General features: G+C 42.9%; 1 protein-coding gene across 1 annotated transcript in view; it reads left to right on the plus strand.

Moving 5' to 3' along the window:
• Positions 1-5600: 5600 nt before the first annotated feature.
• Positions 5601-13067, plus strand: part of vangl1 (VANGL planar cell polarity protein 1) — a 48447-nt gene continuing 40980 nt past the window's right edge. The window contains exon 1 of the mRNA XM_048978692.1: positions 5601-5734. The gene's annotated coding sequence lies outside the window, so the exon portion shown is untranslated. The remainder of the gene's footprint in view (positions 5735-13067) is intronic.

Below are 13067 nucleotides of genomic sequence, written 5' to 3' on the forward strand. Positions count from 1 at the left end.
TGAGTGATGATCTGTGATTACGTCGATCTCATCAGCTCACAGTCTGGATGTCTTTTTAATAATGCAAATATGTATTTTTACACTAAATACTGTATAATCGTACGGAAATGGTTAGTATAGCAAGTTTTAAGCAGTATGTGTGCATGTTTTTTTTTTTTTTTTTTACAGTTTAGTAGTTCCAGTAGTATAGCTGGATGTCCGTCTACAGAATGCGAAGTGGAAGAGCGGAAAATGACGGCAGCAGGTACCATGGTGATTAAAGCCTGGTCGCTTAGAACCCGTCCCGGGAAACGCAGAGCATGAGGCAGGAAACACCCTGGATGTTTCTCAATACCTAGAACGCAAAGAATGAACTTGCGTTCTTGCCAAGAGCAGTCTTGCTAATCTGCCTCCCAAAAACGAACTTGGGATGTAATGAATCATGGGATTGTTCTTATTTGGCCAGGATGCAACCGATGCATTCTTGGTATTTGAGGCTGGGCAAGAATGACATCCGGTGATTGTTACTGTTATTATTATTGATTGTTATTGTCCTCTGTACAGTTCGTGAGCATTGGGACTGTACGTTGGCAATGGAAGATGGCGTCAGACAGGTACATGAGAATACAAGAAAGGTAAGTATGCATATGGAGAAGCACCCACTGAATGGGATGACATAAAATGCAACTGGTAACAAACATACTTGGATGTTCCAGTTAGAATTAGGCTAACATAAAAGCTTGACAGTCCAAACCATCCTTCTTGGAGTATAAGTTCACCACACAATCTGTGTTGTAACACTGTTGCCTCTATTGCCTGAGGTATTCTGTTGGTGTAGGGAGGGGCGCAGCCCATTTTTTCAGCCTATCACGGTGGGTGTGTTCCAGCCACAATCCATTTCTTTCCAGGTTTTCCCGAGATACTTAGACTCTGCCTCCTCCTAAACGCTTTTCCCACACATTCCATCACTCATCACGCTCTCGCTTTGTTAGTACAGTAAAGGTAACACTGCCTCACTTTAAACACACTGCCTATAGCCATTTCCACTCTCACGATGTGTTTGTGGTCATTGACATGCAGATGTGTGGAAGAGGAGGATGTCTCCAGTGCCCAAGGTGAAGGGAAAGCTGCAAACACAACACAAGAGACAGAGGAAGGCAGAACCTGTAGCCCTATTTAAAAATACACACTTTCGGTGCGTTTTTCAAAAGCAGGAACAGGAGTGAGTAAATCGAGAAAGCAAGAGGCAGCAGTGAAGGGAGACGTGTCACAGCAGTGAAGGGAGACGTGTCACAGCAGTGCAACAAACAGCCAGAAGTCAGAAAGCTTGAAGCCGAGGTGCCAAATTTGTACTTGAATGAATTTCTCTGCTTTGAAATGAAACGTGTTGCATGAAAGTGTGATGTAATGCATAGCTTGTGCCTGTCCCAGGTCACATGGCTTTTTTCAGGGTTTTCTAGGTGTAACCTATTCCTGTACATTTAACTCAAATTCATTTAATGTATCATTGCATATAAACCCTGCACATATGTTTAATGATTAGTAACAAGAACATTTGCGAGTCTAATTGGAGATACGCAGTATTTATCCATAAAATTCATAGGTTTAATACCTTTTTGGCTCTTTGCATAATTTATCTCAGGTCATATCTTAGGTAGCTACAAGCTATGAACTTTAAATGATATACGCGTACTCTTAATTCATTACATACTAGACACTTGTAGTATGCATACTAGACACCAGCACATATGCAGGTTGACCATAACCCAACATGGATAGATTAATAGATATATACATTATCTAATATTCTAATAGTATTTTTGCAGTTAAATCTCAAGTTGTGCTGATGGAGTTAGACAGATCTCACCTTATAAGTTATATTTTAATGGTACTCTATATGGAAATGCTTTTAAATGCATTTCTCTTTCTTCAGAAGTGTGTAATGTGAATTTCTACTGGTTTGTTACAACTTGGATTAAAGTCATTAAAAACAACACATATAAACTCAATCTGAATTCCATTTGAATGTGTTCATTTCACAATCATCATCATCATCATCATCATCATCATCATTATATTTAAAAACTAAAACAATACAAAACACCCGGGTTCGAGTCTCCGCCTGGGTCACATGTGTGCGGAGTTTGCATGTTCTCCCCATGTCGTCGTGGGGTTTCCTCTGGGTACTCCGGTTTCCCCCCACAGTCCAAAAACATGCTGAGGCTAATTTGAGTTGCTAAATTGCCCGTAGGTGTGCATGTGTGAGTGAATGGTGTGTGAGTGTGCCCTGCAATGGGTTGGCCCCCCATTCTGGGTTGTTCCCTGCCTCATGCCCATTGCTTCTGGGATAGACTCCGGACCCCCCGCGACCCAGTAGGATAAGCGGTTTGGAAAATGGATGGATGGATGGATAATACAAAACTTTATTAATCATGTTCTGTATTTTTTTAGTAATTATGCTTCATATGATGTTGCCTTTCATACACATATAAGTACAGTTACATAGGAATTCCTCAGTTCTGGTATATCCCAGCTTGTTCTCAAATGAGACAGACATATATTGGTGCGAGTGATACTTGAGTTCAGAGCAAAGGGTTAGCCATTTTTCTGAAAGCAGTCTTTGGGATTAATGGCCTTACTCAACTGTAATACAATCGTTCTGCCAGCCAGGGGGATTGAACCAGCACCCTTCTGATCATGGACACAGAACCCAAACCCACAGTTCCCCACAGTGCCCCCATGTGGCCAATGATAGTAGATCACTTGCCCAAAGTAATATATCCAGAGTAACCCTGGCTTCTCCAAGCATTACAGTACTGGTTCCCTGAACTGGTATTCAAGGTAATGGAACCTGGTGCTGGTTTGTTTTCATTGCATCCTTTTCTTTCTAGTCCTATTATCAAGAGTGAAAATGCAAGGAGGCATTGAATAGTGATATTTCATTACTCCCCATGGAGGAATTGTCTTTCGCCTACCCCCAGCTTGCTCTCATTGAGACACATATACAGTGTGAGAACAGCTTGGGGGGGCGGGCAGCACAGCACAGAATTAGCCAGTGCGTAGCAGCCCTGGAGCTGGGGGTAAGGAGTTTGCTCTGGGACCCGTGGACATGCAGTTCTGCAAAGGCCGGGGCTCAAACTAGCACCCTTACAATCGCAAGCACAGCAGGTTTACGGCTGAGCCACACAGCAGCCCAGCAGCATGCACATAAAATTTCTCAAGAATTTTCCATTGGGATCAATAAAGTTTAACTAATCTAATCTAAAGATGATAACAGAGAAGGGAGGTTCAACAATGATTGGGGAGAGTTATTGCTTCACTCATGTGCCGTTTAGGAAGAAATATTGAGGAACAACTGAATTCGGCACATGAAAATCAGTTCAGACTAGCAGCTGGTGGTGATCGCCAGCAATAAGCGAGCATCTTCAGCGGCACATGAGGACATTACGTCTGTCAGTCATCTAAGTATGGTGTGTAACTGCAAATCAGACTTTCACTTCTCCTGTCTGCTCCTATCTCTGTGCACTGGAGCATAGCGCACCTACGTGCACTAAAGTAGCAGAAGTCTAATTAAGTTAATATACCAATAATATTGATAAATGAACGGCGCACCGTTTATAATTTAAGAACCGCAGTAGGTCTATTAAGTTCATATCATGCATCATGTAAATTTATAAGTTAAAAGCAGAGAAGCCTGTAGAAGAAGGCACTTTTTAAGAAATTGTTGGAGGTGGGAGATTGGCTGCATGGCCTGGGAAAAAAAGTGTGTTTTGCTCCTTACACAAAAATATGGGACAAATTGCATTCTGTATTGGTTCAAAACGGGACACAGCATTTTATTATTTAGTATAAAATGTGATGACTTGCAACTCTAAGCATAAGATTTTATTAAACAAGGTTAACTGAGGCCCCTTTGAAGAAGAGGCCCCTGGAGTTCAGCCTGCTTAAGCCTGTGCATTAAACCACCACTGCCGATAGTGGACAAGATGTCAATGAATCTGTGAGTTAACCAGTGTCCGTGAGACTGTCCTGTGATGGACAGGTGTGCTGTCCCTGATGTCAATGAATCTGTGAGTTAACCAGTGTCCGTGAGACTGTCCTGTGATGGACAGGTGTGCTGTCCCTGATGTCAATGAATCTGTGAATTAACCGTCAGTCAATCTGTGAATTAACCGGTGTCCATGAGACTGTCCTGTGATGGACAGATGTGCTGTCCCTGATGTCAATGAGTCTGTGAATTAACCGGTGTCCGTGAGACTGTCCTGTGATGGACAGGTGTGCTGTCCCTGATGTCAATGAGTCTGTGAATTAACCGGTGTCTGTGAGACTGTCCTGTGATGGACAGGTGTGCTGTCCTTGATGTCAATGAATCTGTGAATAAATAAATACTTTCCAGAGTATTGGAGATGTCCTATCCACGGTGTACACTACCAAATGCCTTGTCCTCTAAATCAGCACATCCAAGGGTTCTTGGCAACAGTCACTCACAATAAATATAAATATCATAAAAATAAAATCATAATTTAAAAAAACGTTCAAGCTCTGGAATGTAGAGGCGAGTTACTTTTTGCGTGACACACCCCACGAACAATCTCAGAGGTGAACCGTGCTTTAAAACTATTTTTATACATTGCCTCTAACTTATATTGGGGAGTTCTGCCTGACTAACTGGATTGAGGGCTTCAGCCCAAGTTTTATAAGCGTCGAGAGGGTGGGGGACACAGGTCTGTGCAGGTAGTCATTTTTGTTTACAGCCAAGATCAGAAAGAGAAGGAGAGAGAGAGACTGGTTTTGCTTCATTACAACACCGTAAAACTACAAAAGGCAACTGAGTTCCATATTTTCCATACCTTCACCAAATCTCTATTAAACAGCAGGGGGAACAAAATCTAAACTAATGATACTTTAATGCATGAAAATAAAACATAGACTTTGAAAAACACGAATACTTACTGGACATACCAGGACACACTTACATAACATACCGGGACACACCATGCTTCATTTATAATAGATAACAGCTTTTCTGGCTAAGAATGACACAGTGTTATATTAGACTCTTACTGTATGGTGAGTTTCAGATTTAGGCTCTTGTGTCGAAACACCGTTCAGCTTTGAGCTGGAACCGCGTCACGTGATAACTGATACATAATTGAACTATCCAGATATCATTTAAGGAATATAGTTTTAAATGTAATTAACCAATTAAAATATTAAACGATAAATGATACATAAATGATATAATTTCATTATATAAAGTTATTTATTATCGTTGTTTATTATTATTATCATGAAATTTTATCATTATTATTATTTGTGGTAGTATATATTAATAATATTGATATTAGACTGCATTATAATTAATAAGATTAAATTAAATTATTTTTTTTTTATACTCTAAAATGTATTGTTTTGTACGGACTAGCAGATCATTAAAAATAAGTTTGTGAAAAAGTAACAAATATGATGCACACATGGCAATATACATGTTGAATATTGATGGATTGCTTTGAGCGAGTGAATCAACTAGCATTAACAGGTTAGCGCCTGCCCTCTCGTGGCATCTGTGGGTACTGCGGCAGTTTCCCCTTGCTTCCCCCCCCCCCCCCCCCGCCCGCGCCGCTCCTTGAGTACGAGCGATTCCTAGGGTCTCTTATCCGGGTTAGTTTTGTGCTCCGTGTGGCTCACGGCTTGTGGGATTGCATGAATATCCGTACAGTGGGCTCTCTCCGCGGACATGCAACGCTGCCAGGAGGTGAGTTTTGATCACTTTTCCGTGAAAATGTGCGCGCGCGTCGTTTCGGTGAGGAGGGGTGGTTTTAATTTCCTAGCGTGAAAAGCCACCTCGACTGTAAAAAGCGAGCCTGAAGTTATGTCCGTGCTTCATCATCCCCCACCCACCACCAAAAAACTGGCACTCCGTTGTTCCTGCTCTAACTTCTCTAACGCCGCTCTCGTTCCGAATCGGGTCGGGTTTTACTCGTCCGATCCGCAGGGTTGGGGTTTTCCTTTTTTTATCCTTTTAACGCACGGTGCAGGATTTTCCGAGGGACGTGCGGTGCATTACTCCTCACTGGAGGAAGCGTGCAGTACCGGGAGACCTCATGGATCCCCCCTCCTGCGCTGCGTGAGAGCAGATCCAACCCCAAATAAAACCCGGTGGGGCGGGGGGTCTTTCCTACAGCTGGCTGTATTGTCAAGCCGGGGTGATCGCTCGCCCCCCTTCCTCAATGAGGTTCTTCTGAATCCCCACACCAGTACGTGTATCTGTCCGATTTACATTCGCAACAATGTAATCTGTTGTCGATACCTCACCTCCTTGATATGGAACGCAATGCATGAAACTGGGAGGTGGTTTTGGGGTCTGGGGGGGGGGAGTTGCCTGCATGCATACACCGCGATGGCATGGCATCCCCTCCCCCGATCACAGCATGTAAGCCCCCCCTGCACCAACCCAGGCTCGCATGATCTCAGCGTTTTTACTGCCGGTTCCCCTGCCGCTTTACCGGCTCTTTTTAAGTGGCTTTTGCAAAGAGGCCCGCCGGAGACCTGGGAGTTTCCTGCTCCCGTCCGCACTTTGTCATGCAGGAGGCTCAGCCTCGCACCGGCAGCAAAGATTCTTTAATTCATATATGTTTTTAAAAGGGCATGGTTTTGTAAGAAGTGTCAGTAAGTGTCATTTCCACATAAGCAAGGTGTTGATCATTACTAGTTTCCCCAAGCAATCAGACCACCTTCCGATCAACAGAGTACTAACCTGCTGTAAATATCTTTTTTTTTTTTTCTACTGATGTGAAGTCCAGTCTAACATAAAATAATAAAAAATACATAATGATTTGGTCACTTCAGTTCTGTTTCCGGCTGAGGTTTTGCTGCTGAATCCACCTGGCTTTCCAGGACTGACATTAGCTTATAAATAGAGCGTCTTGACAGTTCAGCTTTGGGGGATGCGAGTCCACACCCAGCCCTCATAAGACCCATCGCCCTCCTGATCGGATCTGGCTTCTCTGAAGAATAAATGTTGGGCGTCTTCTCTAACCTCACCTGCATTGCTCTTGAAGCATCTGGCCTCTTGGCACCATCAGACTGCTGTTAAAACTTACAAGGGTTTAATGTTTCCAACCTCCCACTGCACTGTTTGCTTTAGCTGGGCTGATATTTCCTGTAGTAGTAATAATAATAATGAAGTATCCATATAGTATGGGTCGGGTGCTGCAGTGACTTTGTGGAAATCCTGGGGCCTCACCCCTCCGGGGTTGCAGGTTCGAGTCCAGCCCCCAGCTCTGTTGTTTGTGGTGTTTGCTTGTCCACCTTTGTCCATTTGGGTTTCCTCTGGGTCCTGTCCGTAATCCAAAAACATGCGGTTATGCGAATTGGTGCATCGAAATTACACTTTGTGTGTGTCAGTGCTTGCCCCGCCGGGGGTGTCCCCCACCCTCATGCCCTGTGCCTTCTGGGATGGGCTCCAGGCTCACCACAATCCTGGACTGGATATGTGGTTATGGAAGACAGACGAATGGATGGGCTCCCATCTTCCAATCTATAAGTATATGTTAAAATATTAGGAGAAATTTCATTATCGGCATGTGTAGTAAAGAAGTTTCATGCCAAGAAATACCTGCAGGGTATGCATGAATACTAATACAGTATGAATATTAATCTGTTTTAAATTCCTGATATTCTACAACAAAATACATAAGATTTTGAAGTTCTGGAGTCCATGAAGTTTGTGGAGAGAATCAAGCATGGCCTGTTGTTTGCCCATGATTAATTGCATGTGACCATTAAGCAGTGAAATAACAGCTCATTAGCCTGGATCTTTATTTGACGAAGTGTGATGGGTCGTGGGGACGGGCTTTCCTGGTGATTTTTATAAACTTCCTTTTACTGTAAAACAGCAGCAGCCACTGGAGATGGGTGATTCTCCGCTGGTGCAGAAACAGAAGTGTGTGTAATGAATAATTTAGCTCTGTCATTTCTCTATCTGGCTATTATCTGCATGGATGATCTCTGTTTATAACGTCAGGGAGGTGTTATTGCGGGGAGATATCCTCCCGGGGGCCTTTGACGTCCCGGCCCCCACTTTACCGCTAAATGGCCCGGGACCGCACGTGTTGTGACACGTCTCCCGAAGCTCCGAGTGATGAAAGGTGATATTTAATTAATGGAGGGATAGAGAGAGAGCGCCCCCTCCTTGCTGGATGTGACCCGCCAAAACTCTTCTTCCTCTCCCTCTGCCTGTGCACCTGCGTTCTTTGTGTTTTTTTTTTGTTCCCTCGTTAATTTTGCTTGCTTGTGGTTGCAGCGCTCAGGTGTGAATGTGGCTTTCTGGGGTGATGGTTTGTTAAATAGCCATCAGCACAGTTACCATTTTAAAGAAGTACTGTCCTACAGAGGGCAGGGGAGCAGATTCTGGGGGTGCTATTCTGCTTTAACACATTTTAATTGAACTTTAAGTGTTTTATAATAGCTCTTGTTTATAGCAAGAGTAATGTCTTTAGGCTTGAGATTTGATATATTTAGGGCAGTGTTTCTCAACCCAGTCCTTAGGGATCCCCCCCCCCCCCCCCCCACGTCTAAGTTTATGCTCCCTCCCAGCGCCCAGCACAGGTGTACCAAGTATTCGCTGTTCTTGATTGTTTGAGCTGAGTGCTAGGAGGGAGCAAATATGTGGACTGTCTGGGGGTCCCCGAGGACAAATTTGAGAAACTCTGGTTTAGGTTAATGACAGAGTTGCAGCTCATGCAGGTCCCTTTTGTTCATACGTTTGTTCTTCTCTTGTGTAACTCACCTTGTTGCTAATTGTGCATCTTGCCACAGTGTTCTGTGCAATTTGGTGTCCTACGGCACTGAGGTGGGGTTTACAAATGTCCTGTGTCAGAGTTTTCACAGAATCAAAGCTTAGTAGGACTGCCATTAACAACTATTTTTCTATGGATTCATCTTTCGACTATTTTACCAGTTGGTCGATTAATCTAAAAGATTAATTTTCCACCAGAAAATGAAACAGAGCGTATTATTATTATTATGATTATTATTATTTTTTAGAACAACAAACTATCTTATTGCAGGGCTTTACATAATGGCCGCCGGGTTTTCGGCAGTGTAAAGATATTTTCGCCCACAATTCGATAAGCAAATTAGTATGCGTAAAATATTAATTAGATGCGCATTGTGACGCCCAGAAGTTGGTAGTTTGCTTAAATTCGGCGTATCCTTAAATTTATTAATCTCGATTAGTGGAGCGCCCGGTGCTGCTGTTTTGGTAAATTATGGAAGCGATAAGCACTGAAGTGCCGGTGAACGTAGATATAGCAACTACGAAATCTTTTTAAAAAGAAGATATTGTGGATAAACAAGGTAAAAAGATGTTGGTGGTGTGGCGGTACTTTTTGCTGATTGAAGTCCACAGCTTTTTGTCAATATAGTTTTCATATTTATTTCAGTTCACGAATTATTTTCTTTTATTTTTAGTTTTCATTTCAGTTGTAGTTTACGATGATAACGCTGGTCTCAATTCCCAATAAGCCCAGTGCGCACGAACACACACTGGCGCCGTCAGTCCACGTAGACATTTTCTGAAACACTTATCAATGAGATTCTAAGGTAGCAGACAGACAAGTTTATGACCTTTAGTAAAGACGGTGTTTAGCAACTACAAGGACAAAAGATATGAAAAAGTTCATCGTACTAATGGTGAACAGACACCACTTACGGTGCTTTTGCCCATTCTGGCGGCCCATCATCAAGAACAGCGCCCGTGTTTTTCGGCTTCAGGTGCTCGTGCGCAGCGCTCGTGCTGCCATGGTGTGCTATCGCACTTCGCGCAGTGAAAACCACCTTTATATTTTGTAATACTCCCATAATTACGTGCTGATGTTAAAGGAAAACATTTGTTATAGTGAACTAAAGCGGTTTAGAAATCATAATGGTAATTTCATAAAAATAATTTTAAAAAATGATGCGTCAATGTCGACGTCATCGACTATGTCGACTAATCGAGGGCGTAGTAAAAAACCTTCTGATATCCAGATAATTTTTTCTGTTCGAAATTGGGCCATGTTCTTGTTTTGAATTGATTTTAGGGGATAGATCAGGTTAGGAAGTTGAGGAATGGGTGTGTGTGTGTGTGTGTGTGTGTGTGTGTGTGTGTATATATATGTATGTATGTGTATATATATATATATATATATATATATATATATATATATATATATATATATAATTACAAATCCCTAAGGTATTATTTTTAATGCCATCAAAAACAGGCACTCATCTTTCTATGAAACTGATATAGGGATGTAATATTGAGGCGAAGTATTGTAGTGCACAACGTTAGCAGTGTAAAGAATAACGTGTACGTAGGTTAATGACGCAAAAACGAAATGTGCCATGAATGCACCGTAAACTGTTGGTAGCGATAGTGGTGTCAATAATCGAAGTGTGATCTCTTTATCTGTTAAAGGAGGAGTTGTCTCCTTGTTTCCCTGCTGCTCAACTTCGACACCGATGAGGCTGTTTAGGTTTAGTCTCTGATTCCATCCATGATGTAGAGTTTATAGTAGTCTTCATGGTTTAGATTCTATTTATTTGTTTGTTTTTGTTTGTTTTTGTTTATGAATGCCATCACATACCGTGTACTAGGGTGATTTGTTTAGGTCAGATTATATGAAAAAATGTCCCAGTTGTGGTGTTTCTTTATACGCTGTTTTACGTTTCCGACTTAATGATCACGTTTCAAGGCATGAATTGTTTTCATTGCGTGTTGCCTGTTGCTGTTTCTAACTTTGGCATTGCTATTAATAGTGCAGGCGCTGTTGGCCATTCCCTTTGTTTATCTCCAGAGTGCCTAGGGTGCAGACGCCTGTGTGCACGTGTATGTCCATGTATGCATGCATGCATGCACGTGTGTGTGTCCTGGTACTCTGCCGGTACAGGTGGGGATAGACAACGCAATCTTGGCCAGGAGTCGGTGACCTCGTTTTACACACAGGCAGTCAGACTCTGTTTCTGTGTCGAGTGCCGCGACCTCTTTCCCCCGTCCGGGCTGCACCAGGACTCCGTCTGGGCGTCGCGGGAGGAATTCTGAAAAACCAGAGAACTAGCTGGAGTTGGGCCACTCTGAGGCTCTCTGGGTTCCTCCAAATGCCGCGACCCTCTTCTCTGCCCTGGAGCTGATAAGGCTAAGAGGATTGGACCGGATGGAGTCCCCCCCCCCCCCCCAAGGAAGGGCAAAAGATTACCGCCTGGCACGCTTCCGGCCGCTTTGACGCAAGCCAAGTCTGTGGGTCACGAGAGCTCCCGGCCTGCCACCTAACTGCTGTCGTGTGACTCCTGAAATCTGGCAACCCCTGTTTATTGTCCAGTCGTGCCCATCTTGCCATCATCTGAGTCGTGTGCCGTGAATTCTCCGAATTGCGGCGTCAGCGCATTACCTCCTTGTCCTTGACAAAAATGGCCGATGTAGCTGAGTTGGGGCTGTCATGGACTGCAGACCCATGTGATCTAGCGGGAATGTCCCAGCTGCCCCAGTGCCTTACGCTTTCCCATGTCAACATTCATCATTTAGCCGGAATGGTAAAATGGTAATTTATTGGGTCATGTTGGGACAGGGAAATAACTCCTTTTCTTTCCTGTTGCCTGGGAGCGCCTGTGAAAAGCTTTAGCATTGTTTGGTCTTTGTGGCTCAGCTCTTCCTGCACCTCTTCTGCAAGCACGCCAAAGTTTTCGGCAACTGTTTCGCAGACATTAATCAACTTAAACAAATGTTGTGTGTTTTTCCTGACCGCAGAGCTTAATTTTTTTTTCCACACGCTTTTGGTTTGAAATGCCTGTGATGATTCTAAATGGACTGTGTTAAAAATTAAATATAAAAAGTGCCTCTCTGTGTGTCATAAATTATCGATGGAAAAATAATCAACTATAGGTTAAAACAACTTCTTTACTTTTAACATTGAAGCTTTCACACATGTACATATGTTCTATCTTTGCCACAGTTCTTTGAGATTTGTTTGTCAGTTTAGTCGATAAGTTACTTCGTTTTTGCCTTGCTCTGACAGAATAATAGGCCATCTGTTTCATAAAAGCCATTTGGGACGCTGCTGCCACCTGAAATGTGCTGTCAAGGCTGCATTCCAGAACTTTCCACGGGTAGCTTCCGGATGTTACGGCCTGCGTCCTGGTGCTCTGTCCATACAATCTTCATTTTTCTACCTTTTGAAGCAGGTGGACCCATTTCATGATTACCATACTTCACACCGTGGGCGGCGAGAGCGTCAAAGTATTTGGGTGTCGTCCATTCTCTACTGGAGGGCGTGATGCACTGTGATTAGGGCGGCAGGAGCGTCAAAATGAAGTTGAAGCCTGGTGAACTTCCTGGTAATGAGCTATGATGTAGTCTGGCGGCAGCCAGAATCAGAATGTAGAGACGCTCCGCTAAAGAGAGTTCCACAGAACACAAGTGTGTAAACTTTTGTTTTGACCAAGCAGTTCCCAAGCACCGTCGGTATAAACCGTGAGACAGAGCATGTCTCCACATGCATTTTAACCATCTAGACACATGATACCATGAGACAAAATACCCATGTTTAAACAGCATAAAATTACGTTTTTAAACAACCCACGTAGACATGCGTTTGTATACCGTGTCAACATGGTATGAATGTACATATAAATAAGGTCTTTCAGTGCTGAGGTTAATGCTTTTCTGTTCAAGGGCAAAGGTTTCAGTCTTTAATGCATTATATTGGTTGCCGTACAGTAATATTTGGGTATTTAATCATAAAAATTTTATGAACTTCAACGAAGAGGTTTATTGTTTTGTCTGATACGCTGATTTAATATGTTTGACTTGGAGCACGTGAAGTAAAAAGAGCGAAGTAGTCAGGGAGGGAGTTCAAAACCCGAACAGCCCAGTATAAAGCTACATAAACAATTACACTGTTGTCATACGTTTCCATCAATATATCCATTATCTAGACTATTTAATGCACATTCTTACCTACACGCTTTAATTTTATGTTGATGTATTTTTTGTACTGGGACCGATATCATTAAAGTGTGTTTGATACTGGGACAAAAATTTTTAA

Source organism: Brienomyrus brachyistius, chromosome 16 (genome assembly GCF_023856365.1).
Source record: "Brienomyrus brachyistius isolate T26 chromosome 16, BBRACH_0.4, whole genome shotgun sequence".
Lineage (NCBI taxonomy): Eukaryota > Metazoa > Chordata > Actinopteri > Osteoglossiformes > Mormyridae > Brienomyrus > Brienomyrus brachyistius.